Source organism: Apium graveolens, unplaced genomic scaffold, assembly GCF_009905375.1.
Source record: "Apium graveolens cultivar Ventura unplaced genomic scaffold, ASM990537v1 ctg9241, whole genome shotgun sequence".
Classification (NCBI taxonomy): domain Eukaryota; kingdom Viridiplantae; phylum Streptophyta; class Magnoliopsida; order Apiales; family Apiaceae; genus Apium; species Apium graveolens.
This window is the reverse complement of record NW_027421856.1, coordinates 131,342-155,077: the sequence shown is the minus strand read 5'-3', so window position 1 is coordinate 155,077 and position 23,736 is coordinate 131,342.

Here is a 23,736-nt window from a genome sequence, read left to right as displayed (position 1 = left end):
GTATTTCTTTTTATTGGTGGATGATTATAGTCGAAAGATGTGGGTGTACCAAGTTCATGGAGATGTTGAAAGATGTTGGCATACAGAGACACTACACTGCACCTTTCACTCCACAGCAAAACGGGGTTGTGGAACGGAGAAACCGGACGGTTGCTGCAATGACTCGTAGCTTTCTCAGATCTTCATAATTGCCATCTTTTATGTGGGGAGAAGCGGTGAGGCATTCAATATATGTACTTAATCGTTTGCCAACTCGAGTGTTGCAAGGACGAACTCCATATGAAGCTTGGACTGGGGACAAGCCAAACCTTGAGCACATCAAGTTGTTCAGATGCATTGCTTACAAGAAAGTTCCATATGTGCACACACAAAAACTAGACGACCGTAGTAAACGTGTTGTTTATCTGGGAAAGGAGCCGGGAACCAAAGCCCATCGACTATATGATCCAATTCGGAGCACAGTGCACGTCAGTCGTGATGTGGTTTTTCAAGAAGATAAGTTCTGGTCATGGGAGCAGCGAACTGGTAGTGAGGTTACGTTCCCTGTGTCTGAGTCATTTTCATACATTGATCAGACTATTGAAGACGCAGAAAATACAGAGAATCAGTCTGAGTCTCCTGGCTCTGTGCATACAACGACCTCCCTGTGCAGATACAAGATTCTGAAATATCTGTAGAGGATTCTGATTCTGTCTCAGCTACGTCATCTACAACCAGTAGTGAGCCAAGGCAGTTCAGACTTCTAAGTGATATCTATAATGTCACCGAAGAAATCGAACTTGATGATGATCTCCTGTTACTAAGTATTGAAGAACCCAGCTCGTATGAACAGGCGGTACGGGAAAAAGAATGGAGACAAGCGATGGAAAGTGAACTTGAAGCTATTGAGAGGAATAAAACATGGCAGCAAACTGAATTACCACCAGGTCACAAGGCAATCGGACTGAAATCGGTCTTCAAACTCAAGAAAGACACAAACGGAACTATAGTAAAGCACAAAGCGAGACTCGTTGCAAAGGGATACGTTCAAAAACAGGGCGTTGATTTTGAGGAAGCATTTGCTCCAGTTACTCGATTAGAGACTGTTCGCCTCTTACTAGCTTTATCAGCTAAAAACGGATGGGAAGTGCATCACTTGGATGTGAAGTCAGCCTTCTTGAACGGTGAAATTCAGGAAGAGGTTTATGTGCTTCAACCGGATGGTTTTGAGATTAAAGGTCAGGAGAAGAAGGTTTATAAATTATTGAAGGCGTTATGGCTTGAGGCAAGCTCCACGTGCCACAACAACTAATAAAAGGTCATCTTCTCATTTACAAAATCAAATGTGATACTATATATATATATATATAGTTATCATTACATTATCTCTAGTCATCATGATCTAGACCATGTAACAAGTTAATAACATTTTCATCTCAAATTTTTAGAATTGTAATGATGGTCCTCCTGTTGAAAAATAATCTTAAACTTATTTTTATTTGTAGTAAATTAATGTTTTCTTATTTGATTTGTTCAGTTGATGACTTAGTCATGCGGTTAGTGGAGAAATTGTAGGACTCATAATAAGTGGCGGGGGATTAGTAGGAGTTGTTAGGCTCATTACAAGTTTTCCTGATTTATAACTACCAGTACCTTAGTTCCTTTCTATATATATTGTATCATGGATTAAAGAAAAGTAGATCTTTTGGTGTGCAAACATGTGTGTGTGATTTGTGTTTTACTAGTGAAAAGTATACACATATATACTTATGTATAAATAATCAGTTAAAATTCTACACTTGTATGCGAGCCTCATGATCTAGGGCTTTGTGAGATATTTTAAAATATACACCTATATATTATGTTAAGTATTTATTTATCATATTTAATGGCATCAAAAAATTTCTCAATTTATATTTAATGAGGTATCAAGAAAAAAGTCTACGAGAGAGAAGCATGGGAAGAAGAAAGAGAAGCATGATAAAAAATTAAGGAGAAAATTGAGCAGTAAAAATAATGAGAAAGATATCATGGCACAAGTGGTTGTGAAAGAAATTTTGTTTTAGATATGTGGGTGATTATGTGCACCAGGAGAGAAGTGCTCCAGCAAACAAAAATGATGTTGATGAGAAGTGCATCAACAAAAAAAATTGTTTTTGTTGAGAAGTGCATCAAACTTGATAGTGGTGAGAAGTGCATCACAAAATGAAGAGATGGTGGTGAGAAGTGCATCACAAAATGAAGAAGTGCTTCATAAATTATGTTCAGCTAAGTTTAAGATTACAGGGGAGATTGTTGAAAAATAATCTTAAACTTATTTGTATTTGTAGTAAATTAATAATGTTTTCTTATTTGATTTGTTCAGTTGATGACTTAGTCATGCTGTTAGTGGAGAAATGGTAGGACTCATAATAAGTGGCAGGGGATTAGTTCTTAGGCCCATTACTAGTTTTCCTGATTTATAGCTACCATAGCTACCAGTACCTTAGTTCCTTTCTATATATATTGTATCATTGATTAAAGAAAAGTATATCTTTTGGTGTACAAATCTGGGTGTGTGATTTGTGTTTTACTAGTGAGAAGAATACAGATATATACTTATGTATAAATAATCAGTTAAAATTCTACACCTCCTACAACAATAATGGTTAGTTTTCTTAGACGGCCTAAATATTATATGTAAGCAAGTGAAAGCAAGTGACCTGAAGGAAGATAAACAAACTAAAGAAATACCTTGACAAGAGCCAAATCAGTTTCAATTTTGTTGAGCTTTTCTTTTAGTTGCTGATTCTCTATTGTAAGAGACTTGTTTTCAAGATTAAGAGAATGACAACGTTCTTTAAGTTCCTCGACATGGTTCTGGTATAAAATATGGTTATGAATCTTATAGTAGTAGACGTTAAAAACATAAAGTAGAACATGTATTAGGCATACTTTTTTCTTTTTCTGTATTCACGAGATGCGATTTTTCTTTTCTCTCTTTTCATCTCTTTTGGATCTTGTTCGCTATGCAGAATCAATTAGATCAGTTTAGCAATAATAAAGACAGTTTCATGAAGAGAGTGCTGAGCCTATAAAACAAATGGAAACTTTATTATAAGAAAATTAAAGGGGTCGTAATTTGGATTCAGTTGGTTGTTGTAAAATAAAGTGAAGTTTCATGATGCAGTTGATGATTATATTTCCTGCTTGATTAACATATCTTCCTAAGTAATGAAATTATCATTGTTTTATGCAGTAAATGAGACTGATAATCACTTATTTATGCTCTACCACTATAGTCGTTTTATGCTCCCTAACTTGTTGCATAAGTTAGGAACTTCTCAACCACATGCTGCATATTCCTCACCTAATCTTCTTTGAATTTGTTAAATGATTAGATCCTAACAATTTCGCAAAAAACAAAAGGTCTATGAAAAGTATCATTTCTTTCAAAAGGTACATTGACAAAAGAGGTAGATTAATGGATCTAACCTGTAGAGCCTTCTCAACAATCTTTGTAAGCAGATCAAAACTATTACAAAACATAATAAATCAAAGATAGAGATAAAGAGGTTACCATCAATATGATCGATAAGAATTAAGATGCACATATATAAATCACAAAACATAGAATTCAATACAACAATAAAAGAATTATAGAAGCACTAAAATAAAATCTTAAGATTAAATAAAAATAGCATAATTTCACAACCACAAAACTAGCTACACGATTTTAAAAGCTATACACCTCTTTCAAACAATCTGCTTCGAGCCTATACTCACCTCTGCAGCAATGGAATGTTTTAGCCTTCTAAATACTTAAAAAATATATTTCTTTAATAAAACCATAATAAGTCAAATTTTAAAACCATAATAAGTCAAATTATGGTGACACTATCTGCATAAACTTTTAAATTTACATGCAGAAGCATTCAATTTTGTCATTATGATTAAAGATAGAGAGAAAGAGGTTACCATCAACAACTTCTTTTTGTCTTTATTTGAGTAATTTAAAATATTTAAAAATTATGTAACTTAATATTGGGTAGTAATGCATTTATCTTTTCTTGCTAAACGAATTTCATATTGCATAAGAGGCCCCTAATATTTAATTGTGTCAAAAATATTACTCTCTAAATGCCCCACCCACCAACCCCTCACCCATTCAATTGTTAATATTTGTGATATTGTGTTTGACACAAACTTGAACATAAATATAAAATATATCTCTATAATTTATTTTTATTTTTTTGAATAAATATTTATATTCAACTTTTATTTATAATTTTTCTTTTAAAATAATATAATTATACTTTACATTCATCTTAAAATATTTTCCCAACACTCTCCCACAAATTCATTAATAATTGGGTGGGATGCTGACTACATTTACACTTTAATTTTTCAAAAACTACTCTTACATACATGTTAAAAATTGGTGGGACGACGTTAGCAATTGGGTGTGGACAAAGAGAGTACATTTCAGTTTTAATTCTTAAAAATGGAGAGACATACTTGTTTGAAATAGTCACATAAATTTGAAATTTTATGAATGTATGCTATATATGAGTTTGGTGTATAATTGATATGTACTATAGTATATTAACTTTCAAGTTAAAGTAGCAAAATAAATATTTTTTATTAATGTAAAATTTTAATATTTCATAAAAATAAGCATTTTTTGTTTATATTTTTAGTTTTGATAAAAAAAGATTTTAGTAAGCTGTGAAATTACCTTAATCAACTTATAAACTAAATGTTCTTGACCTACTTTACATATCCCTTTGGCTGAGTCGCACACCTCCTCAGTAATCATTAATTTCTCTGATGTGGAACGCCGTTTTCACGTCTAAATGATGAACTTGCCAGTTATTTTTGGTTGACACGGTCAACATCAAACGAATAGTTTCCAACCGTCTCACTAGTGCAAAAATCTCATCGTAGTCTACCTTGTGCTCTTGAGCATATCCTTTTGCTACGAATCACGCTTTGTACTTAACTATATTACCATTGGCATCCTTCTTAAGCTTAAAAACCCACTTCAAACCAATCACTTTATGCCCCTTGGCAATTCGTTTAACTTCCAAGTGTCGGTTTTCTCAATCGAATTGAACTCACTTTTTATGGCATATTTCCGGTCGTGTTCCTTAATTGTTTACCCATAATTTGAATGCTCATATGTTCCAATGAGAATTAATTATTCATGAATCTTTATCTCTTCAAATATCATTTAGCAATCTGAAATATTTTGGTTCACCGTTATCATCATAATTCTCAGCATTTGAGTTATCAGAATGTGTATGCATTAGAATTGTATCACTTGCTCCCCTTTGTCACCAGTATATTCATCTGCAGTGCTCGTACGTCCCACTTCTATTATGTACGTCTCAATTGTAGAAAAATTTCCAGGCAGCGGGACTCTTTCTCCTTCTGTTGTGACCATGGCCAACTTTTTCCTTCGTCAAAAAATGACATCCCTGATAACATGAACTTGATTGCTTACTGGAACATATGAGCATTCAAATGTTATGTACGTTTCAATTGTAGAAAAAATGTCCAAAGTTTGGTTTCTTACCCGTCTAAGCATTGTATGGAGTCTTTCTTGTAAGAGCTCGAGTTGGGAGCCGATTCAAGACGTAAATAGAGCATGCCTCATAGCCTTTCCCCATAGCATTGATGATCGATTCATCTCCTTTAAATAACTTTTAGTCATCTTGACAGAGTCCTATTTCTACTCTCTACGAAAATGCCATTTTATTGGGGTGTGTTTTGTGTAGTTAGGTGTCATTATATTCCAGATTTCTCATAATACACAGTAAAATCCTTGGACACGAACTCACCATCTTGGTAAATTCTAAAAATCCTTATTATCATGTCTAACCTATGCTCCATAAGAACATAAAACTTCTTGAACGCAGTGAATGCCTTATCTTCATTTTTTATTTTTTGCCCACTAGGGTCGGTGGTGTCACTGGTCCACCTAGATCACCATAACTAACTGTAAAATATGAGTAGCACTGTAGAGTGTCTTTGATAAAAAAGCTCCTGGTTTGTTTTAATATGAGATACTCAGTACATGTTTTCTTGGACTGACTCACATTTGGTAGACCATACACCATTCCATCCATAAATGTTAATATCATTGACTAGTAATTCATACGTCCTAGGAAGCATGCCACATACGTGATGTTTCTTGAGATTTTGAAAGCATAAAATCAGGTTTAACATTTTTAATAATAACTCTATACAATCTGTTGTGAGATCTCTTAACCTTCATATATATTCTCCCACTTTTTTCAAAAACCCACAAGTAATTCCCATTCGACACCACTTTGTTTCCTTCTTCTAATAGTTGTCCTAAACTTATTATAGTACGCGTTCTTTCCCGTTCTTGTACTTGAAGACTATGGAACTCTTTCCCTCGTCGATATTTAATTCCCTCATCGAGTTCCTTAAATTTTTAGTCTTTTCACCTCTCATATGGTTACTATTGTCGTTGTCAAGATACCACAAATTTTATTCCACTATTGTTTCCTTCCCATCAGTCATCAACTTTGGTACGACATCCGTCTTATTAATAAACACATTGTTATATTCTTGTTCATATTTCGCCAGTAAAAGTGTAGGTTCATCATCTTCCATTTGCACCATATGTACTTCTTGTTTCATATCTTTCATACTCAACGATAGAAAAAATAAACAAAAAATATTTTTTACTCATCTCCAGCCACCCCACCTCGCACTGTCCTTGCTGGACAGGAAATAATAAATGCGGATAGCCTTCTGGGACCCCCTAAGGCGGACAGGGATACCAGAAAACTCATACCGACCTCAAACCTGGTCGCGTGTGGGTTTTTGAAAGAAGGAGTGAGGTTGACTCCCCAAAAGAAGAAGCCAAAGAAAAGATCTAGAAAGGGTAAGAACATCGGGCCCGTACGTGCGAGCCCGTGTGCTCGCATATTTTACATTTCCTGTACGCATCTCACTTTACATTGCATTTTAATTTCTTGTATTTATTATCTACTTGCGTTTCTTCTCTCCACTGTGACTAATGTATCACTATATTGTCTTCTTTTCAGAAGAGGCCATCTCCCATATTCCCTTCATGGAAAAGGCTGAGCAAGCTGCGACCTCGGGCCAAGTTCAGCCCACGGCTGTGACCACAGGGACTCATTCTCAGGTCCTCCCTCCAGCTCGCATGACTACTCTTTCTGAGCATCTCAAGGGCTCAGGGCCTTCTCCACGGCTGAAAAGGCATCGAGGCCACAAATAGGGAAAGACGGTCGAGCCAGACCCGAAAAAGGCTGCTCCATCTGATGCCCCTCTCCCACTTCTTCTTCTTTCAATACGGTCGCGACCAAAAGGGATCTATCTGTTTTATATCTTTCATACTCAACGACCCAAATATTGTCTTAAGCATTTGAACCTTAAGATTTTCAGCACCTTGACATAAAGTCTTAATCACTTCCCAGGCATCCTTATCTTTCTTCTCTCAGGTATCCCCTAATAAATCATGGCAAGAGCATTTTATTTGTCCTTTCTTCTGCCCCGCCTTTTGGATTGTTTGGTTTGATAGCCCCCAAACTGTGTGAGCCTGCATAAATAGTCTCATCTTCAAGGCCCATGTTGTGTAAGTTTTGGTTAACATCGAATAACTCAAGCCCATCATTCCTCCCTTGCTCTTCTCAAATCCATCATGGTCTCGTTAAACATGTACTTTGTAAATATAGATCACCAAGAGCTCTGATACCAAATATTAGAAACGTTTAAATAGGTAACTATATATAAAAATATATGCATAAGCTGTTTTGAAAAAAAAATAGAGAACATAAGTACATTTACCCAAAAGCTCTATTCTTCAATGACTTCAAGCAATACATATGTAACGGCAATAGCTCCACAAAGTGGTTAAAACTAGGAAATTACTACACATACTCTTATGAACAATCTCCACTACTATTGTTATTAAATTACGATCCTAAAAAATATCCAACTAATACTCTAACTAAATCAATCAACTGATATTCTGGACTGCATAAAAAATAGTTAGTTTAAATTAAAAACCAACACATGGTACTTTTAATGTTCTTGTTTTCCTCTTGCAACCGATTATTCTCAAATATAGGAGATGCTATTAGAAGAGCCTTCCCTTGACAACTTTTTTCCAGAGATTTGATAAACATTCCTCCAGCTTCACGGTTTGCGAGGATGTCCCTCTGCCGTTTCTCCTCCTTGTGTTCATGCTCACTATAAAGAATAGATTCCATCAATTAAGCAATTGTAATCTTTAGTTTACGGTGATATATATCTATATAGGGAAATGATGAAATACAAACTAAAATTAAAATAGAAACTAGAAACTAATCTAAGCCATTAGATCTATCTAATCTAATGGTCCCCCCTAAATCACCCACCCAACTACTCTGCACCCTCCCACACCCTATTTCAACTTTTCCCCTCCATTTTTAATTTGATTTTCCCGTCAAACCGTAAGTTTTTTTTTAAAATCCGATTTCACTATATTTTTCTATATATCTCAACGATCGATTTGCATACCATATGTGTTATATTTCAAATTAGTTTTAAAAAAAAATTATTTTTTTCTAGTTTCTAAATGATCAAATGGAAACCAAAATTAAAATAGAAACTAGAAACTAATCTAAGCCATTAGATCAATATAATCTATGTCCCTATAAAAGCACAACACCCAACTAATCTACACCCTGCCACACCTAATCTCAACTTTTTCCCTCCGTTTTTAATTTGATTTTTCCTATCAACCGGTAGTTTTTTTTTTTAAATTCTACTTCATTGTATTTTTCTCATCTCTCTCAATGATCGATTTACATACCATTTGTGTTATGTTTCGAAGTAATTTTTTTAAGAAAAATTATTTGGTTTCTAGTTTCTATTCTAAAATGGTTTCTATTAGAATAGCCCCTATATATATCATGAGAATTTTGAAAACCAAAAGTGACTTAACCAACAGTTGCTCTGGTTAGTAATACACTAACCCAGCCAATTGTTCATAAGTGATCAAGTTTTAATATGTATTTTACCGTCAGGGGAGGTGATATATTGTTGTTTGTCATTAAATCATGTATGTAAACTTGCCTAGTTATAATGAGATAATACTTTTAATATTTATTATTAGGAAAACTAAAAAATATAGTTGAGACATACTTTAAAAATTCTCTGTATAAAAGATACATAGGTTTGGAAAAAACTAACCTCATTCATAATTTGTTTATCCACCTTAATTTTGTGAGATACCTTTTGACGGTAAGCCTTCTCTATTTGTTTAATTTTAACAAAATATTTTGTTACTATAATGTAAAAAAATATTGCACATGAGTATTAATATTATACACTAGTAAAACATACCTAATGACATAGATATAAACAAGTATTATATTTCACTGGCGTTTTACTCGTGCACAGAACCACCTACCCATAATTATTAATCTTAATGATATAAAGTATAAGAATATAAGATATAGATATAAAATTACCCATTTTTCCTTTGTAATATCATTATTATTAATTTTAGTACACAATTATATATGGTGCTGGATTGACCCGTTGTGAGATACTACATGTTTATAGTGTCATAAGTTAATCTCACAGTGATAATGATGTATTGGTCTTTTGACTTGAAATCATTATATTTCTATACGAGAATTAATATACTTTGATACTATTGAAAGTTATCCTTGACCGGATAATAATAAAAGTAGAGATTGAGTACATTATGAATCGTATGAGAAATATGAATGATCTAGATCGGATTTAGCCCTCATGTATTAAAGAAGTGATATTATGGCCTCTTGATTGAGTAAGACTATAAAATGCATGGTCGTGCTCAAATACTGATTTGTTTAATAGTTTACTCATTGATCAAGGAAAGAATGATTAAACGTTAACGGAGGATGACACAATGCATGCCTCGAGTTTGATCTATAATAAAGGCTAAAGGGATTATTTACATTGTACATTATTCACGAAAGATTTAATTGATCACTGATTTAATTATTAATACTTGGTAACAATGATGTATTACTAGATGCCGCTCATTGTTTATGATTTGAAATTAGATTTAAAATTGTTGCAACGTAACAAACCTAAAGGGTCGCACAAAGAATGATTGAAGGATTATTTAATTTAAATTCGGACTTAAATAAAATGTAAGTAATTCGAATTATTGTTATTAATTAAGTTGTACTTAATTAATTAAATAAATAGGAAATTCGAATTTAATATTGCATGACCAATTTTTTAGATATATTATGTTATGTATTCAGCACTGCATGTTTCATCGATAAATTATTTATTTCTTTGAAGTTGCTTTTATGTCTTTGGTTTCTTTTATGCACACATTATTTACTTTCAAGTTCTATCTAGTTTTGTGATTTTTATGTGACAGTTTGATTTTAGTAAGTGTGTATGATTGTGATAATTTTCTTAAATCAGGTGGTTTACATATAGTTTTTGGTGTTGGCATATGATTGAGTGGAGAAATGGATGGAAAAAGTGGTCATCAATGATTTGAACTTTGAATGTAGTTATTTTTTAAAATAAATTTATTATCTACGTAATGATATTGGTGGCTAAAGTTCATGGTTGTATGTGGTAGTGGATGGTTGTGGGCAATCGTTGTTCAAGTAGAAAAGAGATGATTGTGGTTTATGAAAATTTGGATAGAATTAAAGAGTTGTGGAAAATGAATATAAATCATATATTGGATTAATATACATAGATATGTATGACTGGCTGGAATTAAATTTTATTTTTAATTAAGTGTTCTCATTGAAATATGAATATCTCTCAATAAATATATCCTAATATGTTAGAATCTTATAAGACGTTTTAATCTTAGAAGACGTTTTAATCGAGGATATCTTTCTTTTGTGACTAAATATCTCCTAAGATAGTATCTTACAATCTTAGTCAAATCCCACCATATTTCTTTTTTGACTAAATATATCCTAATATCTCTAATATCTTACTATCTTAGAAGACATTTTAATTTTTAAACATCCATGGATTTCATTGAATAAATTCAAAATCAAAATCGATCTTTGAAACATATGCTCACAATCTCAATTTTTATACCCCTAAATTTCATATAAATAGACAATTATGTATTAGTTTCATACATGTTTAATACGTTTAAAGGATAATATAGAATTTTAGTCAAATATTAAGATCTTTCTTTTTTGACCCAATATATCATAATATCTTATATTCTAAAAGACGTTTTAATTTCCATGACGTCCATGGATTTTACTAAATTAAGTCAAAGTCAAAAATCCAAATTGAATCTTTGTAATCTAGCATATCCTGTCAATTCCAATTTATTATACCCTAAATTTCATATAAATAAGGCAATGTATTAGTTTCAACATGTCAATGTCTTAAAAAAAACATCTCCATTTTCATTCATGGATAAATCTCATACATGTCTCCGCTAAATTATAGACAATGCAGAACCCATATCTGGCGATACAAGGAGTAGATGAAGCTGATATCCAGCTAAGAATCCTGAGATGTGATGTTATCATCAAATCACATCAGTCACACACTGTTCCTAGGATGGGCTATCCTGCGGCATATGCATCTTTCAAGATTAAACCTCGAAATTTTCCAGGAAATGCTGTGGTTATTGTTTCACATACGCAATTGGAGAATCGGAAGGGGAACTCACAACTTGCAGGCTGGAAGGAAAAAACTGAATCGGGACAGTACGGACTATTGAGTTTGAGTTAAATATATTTAGCAAGGTGTTTAACGAGCATGGATTTGAATGTCCGCAGATCAGAGGATCAAAAAAAAGAAGAAAAAGTCTTGAGCGGTAAAGACTTCGAGAAAGTTATTAAGGGGCTTGAAGTCATCACTTTATTCAAGCTCTAACAAAGATGTTAAACTTAAGCATATGCTAGAATGTTTTACGAATTATGTATGATTTGAATTAATGGTACTCTAATATTATAAATATTTTTGTGAACTGATGTATATTATACTAATAGTACAATACTAGTATTTTATGATTTTATAAATTTAAATTAATTGATATTAGATGTTACTAATAATTAGTTACACTAAAACTTGAGTTCATTACTTTTTTATCACAATAATGAATTATTTGATTGATGGCAACGAGAAGTTATTGATAAATATATTTAGAAGTTTGTGCGAAATAATAATGAGAAATTACGACGAACATGAACATAAACTTTTTGTGGGACACATTTTGATGTGTTTGGTCATATTAAATTAATGAATGATATTGTTAGATAATTTATCATAAATACTATATTGAGGAACACCGATAGAAAAATTTGAATGATGATTTTATAATATCTATGTATTATATTATACATTTCATGCATGATTAATTAATAATACAAATATAATTGTAATACAATTTTTATGATAATATATTCATTTCAATATTTTTAAAATTAAAAAGTAACTAATGTGATACACGGTATTGGTGTTACCGTTTTCTTCAACATTAGCTTTATCGCTATTGTAACACTAATTGAGAGCAGTTACAATAGAATAACAATTTTTTAACTAATGTAACGTTGCTTGTAACACTGACATTATAGTATCCCACTTATGGCATATTGGTAGTAGCTTTAAGAGCAACAACATGAACATGTGCAACTTGATAAGAGATATTTTTCTCCATAATCTCCAAGAATTGGTACATTCATGTTGTCTTAATATCTTCAATTCAACATCAAGGCAAGATGAGAGAATCAAAATAAATAAGCTTTAGAGGCTTTGATCATAGATTTTTGAATTGTTGGGCTTTTGCTGAGAAGGCCTAACTCCACATTATATGGTTATTGTCCGCTCTAGGCCGAGCCCGCACGGATTTGTTTTTGTGCACCTCCCAAAAGGCCTCATACTAATGCAGTTATCTGGCTGCTTATATTCTAGTCATGTGCCCCTCCCACAAATGATGTGGGATAACTCCTGACAATCTCACCCTTCAAATATCGAGCCCAGCACCTATCGATTTTATCCTGCTGATTGTGTGATCTGGATCCCCCTTGACCCATACTGGAATTCTTTTAGCTTTCTGCCTCCCCCTTGGCCCATACTGGAAGATCCACCTGCCTTTTCCTAAGCCCATATGGGGTTAGCCCATCTGCCTTTCCCTAGGCCTATCTGGGATTCCGTCTGAGATTGTTTTGGAACCGTTACAACCTCAAGCTCTAATACCACTTGTTGGGCTTTTACTGAGCACGCCTAACTCCACATTAGTATGATAGTTTCCACTCTGGGCCGAGCCTGCACGGATTTGTTTTTTGGGCACCTCCCAAAAGACCTCATACTAATGGAGTTATTTGGGCTGCTTATATTCTAGTTATCTGCCACTCCCATAAATGATGTGGGACAAATTCTATAAGAATCTCATCTATATTACCTGCAATATCATTATCATCATCAATATTATCATCAATATCACTAGGATGTGGCATGCTTGTCAGGATCATCATCATGAGAGAAATGTTATACTACACCCTTAAATTTTAGTCAACTTTAGATTTGGAAATTCTTATCCTAATGTGTAGGTGAAACAGAAAGACCCTTAATTCTCTTATTATTTTAAAGCGATCTCATCACTTCTCACACATATATCACTTTTCAAAAGCAATATTTAAGGCACTAGAAGTCCCTGACTTCTCTCTCAAGTCTACCTCTCATTTTTCCAGCATAAAAGACGGCCTCTTAGTTTCTTAATTTTTCACTAATTGTTTTCCACCATTCCCACTTGAAAGGCTCAAATCACTCCCAAATGAAAAAAATTAGAGAGGGCCGGAAAGAGTGGTCTACAGTCATATAAATAAGGGTATCCTCACACAAGGGTCTATTTTTAGCCATACTAGAATATAAAATAATAGTACTAATTAAATATGTACCTTCAGAAGAAGAATCCATATGAATGGATATTAGAAGAGTTACAAGAATAACACTAGCATTCTTCTTTACATCAACCACTTCAACCTTAAGATCAAGAAATATTGAAGTGTCAGCATATGCAGCATCATCGGGAGTCGTAGTGGTGCCTTCATCAAGACTTTGACCTGATCGTTCTTGTGGGGCATGAAGCTTATATAACTCTTTAAGCTGAGAGTTCTTGTTGGCTTATCGCAAATATTGAATCATTCAATAGTGCATCGAACTCAGCTATATGCTCCTGATGAGCTTCTTTATCCTTTGTGTGCGATACAATATTAAATTCCATTTTTTCAGAACCTCCTTGAGCAGTGTCAGGGAATTGTCCTTCCAGTAGTAGTGTGTGACCTTCATTTTGAGAAGGTGGTTCTTTTGTGACAAGGTCATTAACGCCTGTTGAATCCCTTTGAGATTCAACTTCTTGTGTGCTGTAACCTTTTGTGAAGATTGATACCTTGATTTATTTCTGTAATATACAATTTTATCTTCTATTTTCGTTTTCAAATTGTCAGTACCAGCTTGACCAGTATCAAGACTAGATAATGACTTAGCTGATGACTTGTCAAGAATTCACCAACATCAGGAATAGAGGCATCTCTATCTATATTGGCCTTGTTTAGAGGAAATAGCTCACAACTTGCAGGCCGACAGGAAAAACTGGATCGAGATGTACGGACTCTTAACTTAGAGTAAATATTGTTAGCTTTGGCAAGGTGATTAACGCGCATGGATTTGAATGGTAGCAGATGAGAGGATCATCCACAGAAGAAGAAGTCTTGAGTGGTGAAGAGTTGGAGAAATTTATTAAGGGGCTTGAAGTCATCACTTCATTCAAGCTCTACCAAAAATGATAAACTTAAGCATATGTTAGAAAGTTTTACTTATTAGTATGATTTGAATAATGGTACTCTAATATTATAAATATTTTTGTGAATGTGATGTATATTATACATAATAGTACAATACTATTATTTTATAATTTATAAATATGAAATTAATTGATATTGGATATTACTATTGTAATAATTAGTTTCCCTAAAACTTGAGTTCATTAATCTTTTTATCACAAAAAAAAATGAATTACTTGATTGATGGCAACGAGAAGTTAGTGATAAATATATTTAGAAGTTGTGTAAATAAAATGAGAAATTATTGCGAACATGAACATAAACTTTTTGTGGGACACATTTTGATGTGTTGGTCATATAAAATTAATGATGATATTGTTAGATAATTTATCATAAATACTATATTGAGGAACACAAATAGAAAATTTTGAATGATAAATTAATAATATATATGTATTATATTATACTTTTCATGCATGATTAATTAATTCTACAAAATATAATTTTAATACAAGTTTTATGAAAATATATTCATTTTAATTTTTCAAAATTAAAAAGTAACTAATGTGATACACGATATTGGTGTTACATTTTTCTGCAACATTAGCTTTATCACTATTGTAACACTAATTGAGAGGTGTTACTATAGAACAATAATTTGTTAACTAATGTTTAAGCTTTTAACACTTGCATTATAGTAGCCCATTTATAGCATAGTGGTAGTAGCATCTAGAATAGTTGCATATCTGGATTTGAAAGTGCATTGGGAGTCAGATCAGCATGAACATGTACAACTTGATAAGAGATATTTTCACTCGACAATCTCCGTGAATTGTTCCATTCATGTGTCTTAATATCTTCAATACAACATCAAGGCAAGATGAGAGAATCGAAATATATAAGCTTTAGAGGCTTTGATCATAGATTTTAGAATTGTTGGGCTTTTGCTGAGTAGGCCTAACTCCACATTAGTATGATATTGTCCGCTCTGGGCCGATCCCGAACGAATTTGTTTTGGGCACCTCCCAAAAGGGCTCATACTAATAGATTTATCTAACTACTTATATTCTAGTCATCTGCCCCTCCCACAAACAATATGGTACAACTCCCAAAAATCTCCCCCTTCATACATCGGGCCCGACACCTGTCTTCTGGATTTCTGCCTCCCCATTGGCCCATACTGGAAGGGTCCACCTGCCTTTTCCTTAAGCCTATATTGGGTTAGCCCATCTGTCTTTCCCTAGGCCTATTTGGGAGCCCTTCTGAGATTGTTATGGACCGTTACAACTTGAAGCTCTGATACCACTTGTTGGGCTTTTGCTGAGCAGGCCTAACTCCATATTGGTATGATATTGTCTGCTCTGGGCCGCGCCCGCAATTATTTGTTTTTGGATACCTCCCAAAAGATTTCATAATAATAGAGTTATCTGGATGCTTATATTCTAGTCATCTGCCCCTCCCACAAATGATGTGGGACAACTTCTAATAAGAATCTCATCTATATTACCTGCAACATCATTATCATCACCATTATTATCAGCAACATCACTAGGATGTGGCATGCATGTCAGGATCATCATCATGAGATAACTGTTCTACTACACCCTTAAGTTTTAGGTCAACTTTAGATTTGACAATTTTCTTATCCTGATGTGTAGATGGAATAGAAAGACCCTTAAATCTATTTATTATTTTAAAATAATCTCATCATTTCTCACACATATATCACTTTTCAATAGCAATATTTAAGGCACTAAAAGTCCCAGACTTCGCTCTCAAGTCTACCTCTCATTTTTCCAGCATAAAAGACGATCTCTCAGTTTCTTAATTTTTCACTAATTATTTTCCCAAACTCCCACTTTAAAGGCTCAAATCACTCCCAAATGAAGAAATAAGATAGGGCCAGAAAGAGTGGTCTACAGTTATATAAATAGGGGTATCCTCACACAAGGGTCTATTTTTAGTCATAATAGCAGATAAAATAATAGTACTAATTAGATATGTACCTTCAATAGAAGAATCCATATGAATGGATATTAGAGGAGTTACAAGAATAACAATAGTATTCTTCATTGCAGCAACCATTTCAACCTTAGGATCAAGAAATATTGAAGTGTTAGCATATGCATCATCATCGGGAGTCATAGTGGTGCATTCATCAAGACTTTGACTTGATCGTTCTTGTAGGGCATGACGCTTTGAAGCTTCTTCAACCCTTTGAACTGAGGGTTCTTTTTGGGTTATCGTAAATATTGAATCATTCAATAAAGTATCAAACTCAGCTCTATGATCGTGATGAGCTTCTTTATCCTTTCTGTGTTGTATAATATCAAATTCCACTTATTCAGAACCTCCTTCAGCAGTGTCATGGAATTGTCCTTCCAATAGCAGTATGTGAACCTTCACTTTGAGAAGGTGGGTCTTATGTGATAAGGTCATTAGCACCCGTTGAATCCCTTTGAGATTCAACTTCTTGTGTGTTGTAACCTTTCTGTGGAGATTGATATCTTGATTTCTTTCTGTAATATACAACTTTATCTTTTGTCTTCCTTTTCAAATTGTCAGTACCAGGTTGACCAGCATCAAGACTAGATATTGACTTGTCAAGAATTCCACCAACATCAGGAATAGAAGCATCTTTATCTGTATTGGCCTCCTTTAGAGGAATAGCTCCTGATGATTCATGTTCTATATAAAAGTAGACTGTGTAGGAGAGTAATGTATAGTCATTTGCACCTTGAGCAATATCCTTTTCCTCTTTGACAAAAGTCCAGATGCAGTGACCTCCTTACTTGCATCATTATCTGCAACTTTATTAATATTTAGCTTTGAATTTAGAGTTGTAGTGTCATCTTCATCAGAATCTGACTTAACAGTCATTCTCAATGCCGTTATTTTCTTCTATTTTACAAAATAAGCTTCTTGTGTCAGGAACATGGTTGGAAAGAAGTGACAAGAGAAGCGTCAAGATTTGTTGCCACATACTGAGTAAAGTTTTCTTTGGAATTATTTTTCTCGTAATTTATTTTCATGTAATTTATTTTTCTCCTCCCTACTCTCATTATCTTGAATGTCATTATTAGTAATTTTGAACATAAGTAGCCATTCATCATCAATGGTATGAATAACCAATTTGCAGAGACACACCTAGAAGAGTATCAAAGTTAAATACATTGCTGACAAAACATCTAATAATACAGTCAAAATAGAAATTCTGCATTTCCTAAGCTTGGTTCTGAACAGTTCTCTCATCTTGGAAAACTCATAACTGTACATCAATATCCTGAGATAATAAAATAGGACCTCAGTAGAATGATATAAGGAGATTTGTCAATTAGAATAGGTAGCTATAGAGCTGCTTCAATCACTTCAGGGGTGATTTCATACCTCCTATTGCCATTGTGAAAAAAGATACTACCTTTTTTCTTATGTACTTTTTTGTGTCCCAAATCTGCATAGCATCTAATAGTGGGGTTAGTTAAGGCAAAATTAATGTTGCTTTTTTCAAGAAAATCTTGAATGACGTGAAAATTAGGATGGATTTCATTGTGATCATGATGTGCTTTGAAGTTGTTTGGGCCGATTTCATGATTATGTTGAAAGTAAGGTTTTGTTGAAGAAGCTTGAAAGGCATGTAGAGACACTAGTATTTGTCATTGTTTAGAATTAGAGTTCTAGTTTAAGTTTACGAGAGAGGGGAGAAACGATGTTTGTGTATAAAAACTGATTTGGGAATATTATTAGTTTTATAAAAACTAACATGATTTTAGACAGTCTATAGACAAACAAAACAAGCGACTTGATGTGATTTGTGAGAATAATTGGCGGTGCTAGTTTCTTGTAATCATAGTTAATTTATTAATGTATATCTACAATAGACAATAGACTTGTATACTACGCCTAGAAATACGCAACTGTGTGCATAATTATCTCACATGAATTAGAATCGTTTCCGCATAATTATCTCACATGCATTAGAATAGTTTCTTTAGAAACAAAATAATTAAAATTTCTTCACTTAACTCATAAAATCATGTGATATCAAAGAGATATTAGTATTTATTTTTAGAACAAATACTGAATTTGAATGGTTTATATATATTATTGATGTGTCATAAGGATTACACAATACTTTTAGAATTTTACTCGATCAGGATTTGACGTGCAATAGGATTTGACCATGTTAGTATTTTATCTACTTTGTCTCACCTGTGCATCAGTATTTGTACTACTTACTACTTTTTATAACTTATCATTTCAAGTTCATTGATTTGGTTTGTGAATGTGACTTCTAATAATGACTTGGCGAAAATGTCTGTCGTTTATTGTTACTTTCATGACATGATCCGTTACAAAATAAAATCTAATATTAATATGCTTTGTCAGGAAATTGGGTACTGGACTTCCTGTTGTGGTAATAACATTTGTATTGCCTAGTAAGATAATAATTATTTCAGACCGTTGGATATAATTGTATAGATGACTGGAATAAGTAAGGATGTAAATATGGAACAATTTTATAATTTGTGATATAAAACTGTTACAAACTCATCAGCTAACTAAAATGATACTAGAGATAATCAAACAGTTAACCTATTATGCTAAGCTATATCTCCCTCATATCTTTATAAGCTTTTTATTCTTATACAGAGCAAAATTAATAAATAATGGAGGTATAAAATATTACAAATGTATTGGTTGTTCTTAATTATAATTAGAAATGGGATTGTAATGTTTGTATTGCAATAAAGAGATTATTATTATGTACAATATATATAGAGGATGTACCCTAGGATTCATAAAGTAAAATTTAAGAAATATAAACTTGGACTAGTGCACTTCAATTGCACCAAACCACTTCTCCCAAAGCATATATAAATAAAAAGATATTAAACAATGGAAGTGTGGACTGACAATCACCCTCCTACTAATTAATTTAAATAAATATTTTTTTACGTTAAGCCTTTTATATATGTAAGTGACAAAAATTGTAGGAGTAGGCTCAAATGGAGAAGTATGTTCTCCAACAAGTTTTGCTTTAAAGTATTACAAAACATAATGCAGAAAATTTTGCATGACTAATAATAATTCTCTTAATTAATTAATTCTCTAGCTAACAGTATTCCACCAGACCAAACTCTGGGTACATAATGATCCAACAAAAACTTAAAACACATTTAATTGTAAGTCACGGTCAATTACATAAAGCAACACTTGAAAGCTACAACAACTAATAAAAGGTCATCTTCTCATTTACAAAATCAAATGTGATACTATATATATATATATATATATATATATATATATATATAGTTATCATTACATTATCTGTAGTCATCATGATCTAGACCATGTAACAAGTTAATAACATTTTCATCTCAAATTTTTACAATTGTAATGATGGTCCTCCTATTGAAAAATAATCTTAAACTTATTTTTATTTGTAGTAAATTAATAATGTTTTCTTATTTGATTTGTTCAGTTGATGACTTAGTCATGCTGTTAGTGGAGAAATTATAGGACTCATAATGAGTGGCAGGGGGTTAGAAGGAGTTGTTAGGCTCATTACAAGTTTTCCTGATTTATAACTACCAGTACCTTAGTTCCTTTCTATATATATTGTATCATTGATTAAAGAAAAGTAGATCTTTTGGTGTGCAAACATGTGTGTGTGATTTGTGTTTTACTAGTGAGAAGTATAGAGATATATACTTATGTATAAATAATCAGTTAAAATTCTACACTTGTATGCCAGCCTCATGATCAAAGGCTTTGTAAGATATTTTAAAATATACACCTATATATATATGTTCAGTATTTATTTATCATATTTAATGGCATCAAAAAATTTCTCAATTTATATTTAATGAGGTATCAAGAAAAAAGTTTACGAGAGAGAAGCATGGGAAGAAGAAAGAGAAGCATGATAAAAAATTAAGGAGAAAATTGAGGAGAAAATTGAGGAGTGAAAATAATCAGAAAGATATCATGGCACAAGTGGTTGTGAAAGAAATTTTGTTTTAGAAGTGTGGGTGATTATGTGCACCAGGAGAGAAGTGCTCCGGCAAACAAAAATGACGTTGATGAGAAGTGCATCAACAAAAAAATTGTTTTTATTGAGAAGTTCATCAAACTTGATAGTGGTGAGAAGTGCATCACAAAATGAAGAGATGGTGGTGAGAAGTGCATCACAAAATGAAGAGAAGTGCTTCATAAATTCTGTTCAGCTAAGTTTAAGATTAGAGGGGAGATTGTTGAAAAATAATCTTAAACTTATTTGTATTTGTAGTAAATTAATAATGTTTTCTTATTTGATTTGTTCAGTTGATGACTTAGTCATGCTGTTAGTGGAGAAATGGTAGGACTCATAATAAGTGGCACGGGATTAGTAGGAGTTGTTAGGCCCATTACTAGTTTTCCTGATTTATAGCTACCTTAGTTCCTTTCTATATATATTGTATCATTGATTAAAGAAAAGTATATCTTTTGGTGTGCAAATCTGGGTGTGTGATTTGTGTTTTACTAGTGAGAAGTATACAGATATATACTTATGTATAAATAATCAGTTAAAATTCTACACCTCCTACAACAATAATGGTTAGTTTTCTCAGACGGCCTAAATATTATATGTAAGCAAGTGAAAGCAAGTAACCTGAAGGAAGATAAACAAACTAAAGAAATACCTTGACGAGAGACAAATCAGTTTCAATTTTGTTGAGCTTTTCTTTTAGTTGTTGATTCTCTATTGTAAGAGACTTGTTTTCAAGATTAAGAGAATGACAACGTTCTTTAAGTTCCTCGACATGGTTCTGGTATAAAATATGGTTATGAATCTTATAGTAGTAGACATTAAAAACATAAAGTAGAACATGTATTAGGCATACCTTATTTCTTTTTCTGTATTCACGAGATGCGATTTTCCTTTTCTCTCTTTTCATCTCTTTTGGATCTTGTTCGCTATGCAGAATCAATTAGATCAGTTTAGCAATAATAAAAGACAGTTTCATGAAGAGAGTGCTGAGCCTATAAAACAAATGGAAACTTTATTATAAGAAAATTAAAGGGGTCGTAATTTGGATTAAGTTGGTTGTTGTAAAATAAAGTGAATGAAGTTTCATGATGCAGTTGATGATTATATTTCCTGCTTGATTAACATATCTTCCTACGTAATGAAATTATCATTGTTTTATGGAGTAAATGAGACTGATAATCACTTATTTATGCTCTGCCACTATAGTCGTTTTGTTCTCCCTAACTTGTAGCATAAGTTTGGAACTTCTCAACCACATGCTGCATATTCAGGACAGAGCCAAGAGTAGTGTTGCTCTTGGTTTGATCCAGGTTTTTTGCTGCCAGCTATGGCGAAAAAGAAATGCCCAAGCCCATGACAAAGGAATTTTTGGCCCAATGAAGCCTATAGATTGTATTCTACTTGATGTTAAACCATGACAAAGGAATCAGCTTATAGTTTTGCTTTAATTGGTTATAGAGATTGGGTACATTATGAATCGTATGAGAAATATGAATGATCTAGATGGGATTTAGCCCTCATGTATTAAAGGAGTGATATTATTGGCCTCTTGATTGGGTAAGACTATAAAATACATGGTCGTGCTCAAATACTGATTTGTTTAATAGTTTATTCATTGATCAAGGAAAGAAGGATTGAACGTTAACAGAGGATGACACAATGCATGCCTCGAGTTTGATCTATAATATAAGGCTAAAGGAATTATATTACATTGTACATTATTCACGAAAGGTTTAATTGATCACCAATTTAATAATTAATACTTGGGTAACAATGGTGTATTACTAGATGCCGCTCATTGTTTATGATTTGAAATTAGATTTAAAATTGTTGCCAACGTAACAATAACCTAAAGGGTCGCACAAAGAATGATTGAAGGATTATTTAATTTAAATTCGGACTTAAATAAAATGTAAGTAATTCAAATTATTTGTTATTAATTAAGTGTGACTTAATTAATTAAATAAATAGGAAATTCGAATTTAATATTGCATGACCAATTTTTTAGATATATTATGTTATGTTATTCAGCACTGCATGTTTCATCGATAAATTATTTATTTCTTTGAAGTTGCTTTTATGTCTGTGGTTTCTTTTATGCACACATTATTTACTTTCAAGTTCTATCTAGTTTTGTGATTTTTATGGTCATTCCGGCTTATATTTGATTATCTAGATATGGTGATGGTATGTAGTTAGTGATGCCACTGGTTATTGTGATGGTGGATACGTGGTGAAAAGTGGTAGCTAAGTAGTCGTTCCTGTGATATTTAAATATTTGGAATTTGTGACAGTTTGATTTTAGTAAGTGTGTATGATTGTGATAATTTTCTTAAATCAGGTGGTTTACATATAGTTTTTGGTGTTGGCATATGATATTGAGTGGAAAGAAATGGATGGAAAAAGTGGTCATGCAATGATTTGAAATTTGAATGTAGTTATTTTTTAAAATAAATTTATTATCTACATAATGATATTGGTGGCTAAAGTTCATGGTTGTATGTGGTAGTGGATGGTTGTGGGCAATCGTTGTTCAAGTAGAAAAGAGATGATTGTGGTTTATGAAAATTTGGATAGAATTAAAGAGTTGTGGAAAATGAATATAAATCATATATTGGATTAATATACGTAGATATGTATGACTGGCTGGAATTAAATTTTATTATTTATTAATTAAGTGTTCTCATTGAAATATGAATATCTCTCAATAAATATATCCTAATATGTTAGAATCTTATAAGACGTTTTAATCGAGGATATCTTTCTTTTGTGACTAAATATCTCCTAAGATAGTATCTTACAATCTTAGTCAAATCCCACCATATTTCTTTTTTGACTAAATATATCCTAATATCTCCTAATATCTTACTATCTTAGAAGACATTTTAATTTTTAAACATCCATGGATTTCATTGAATAAATTCA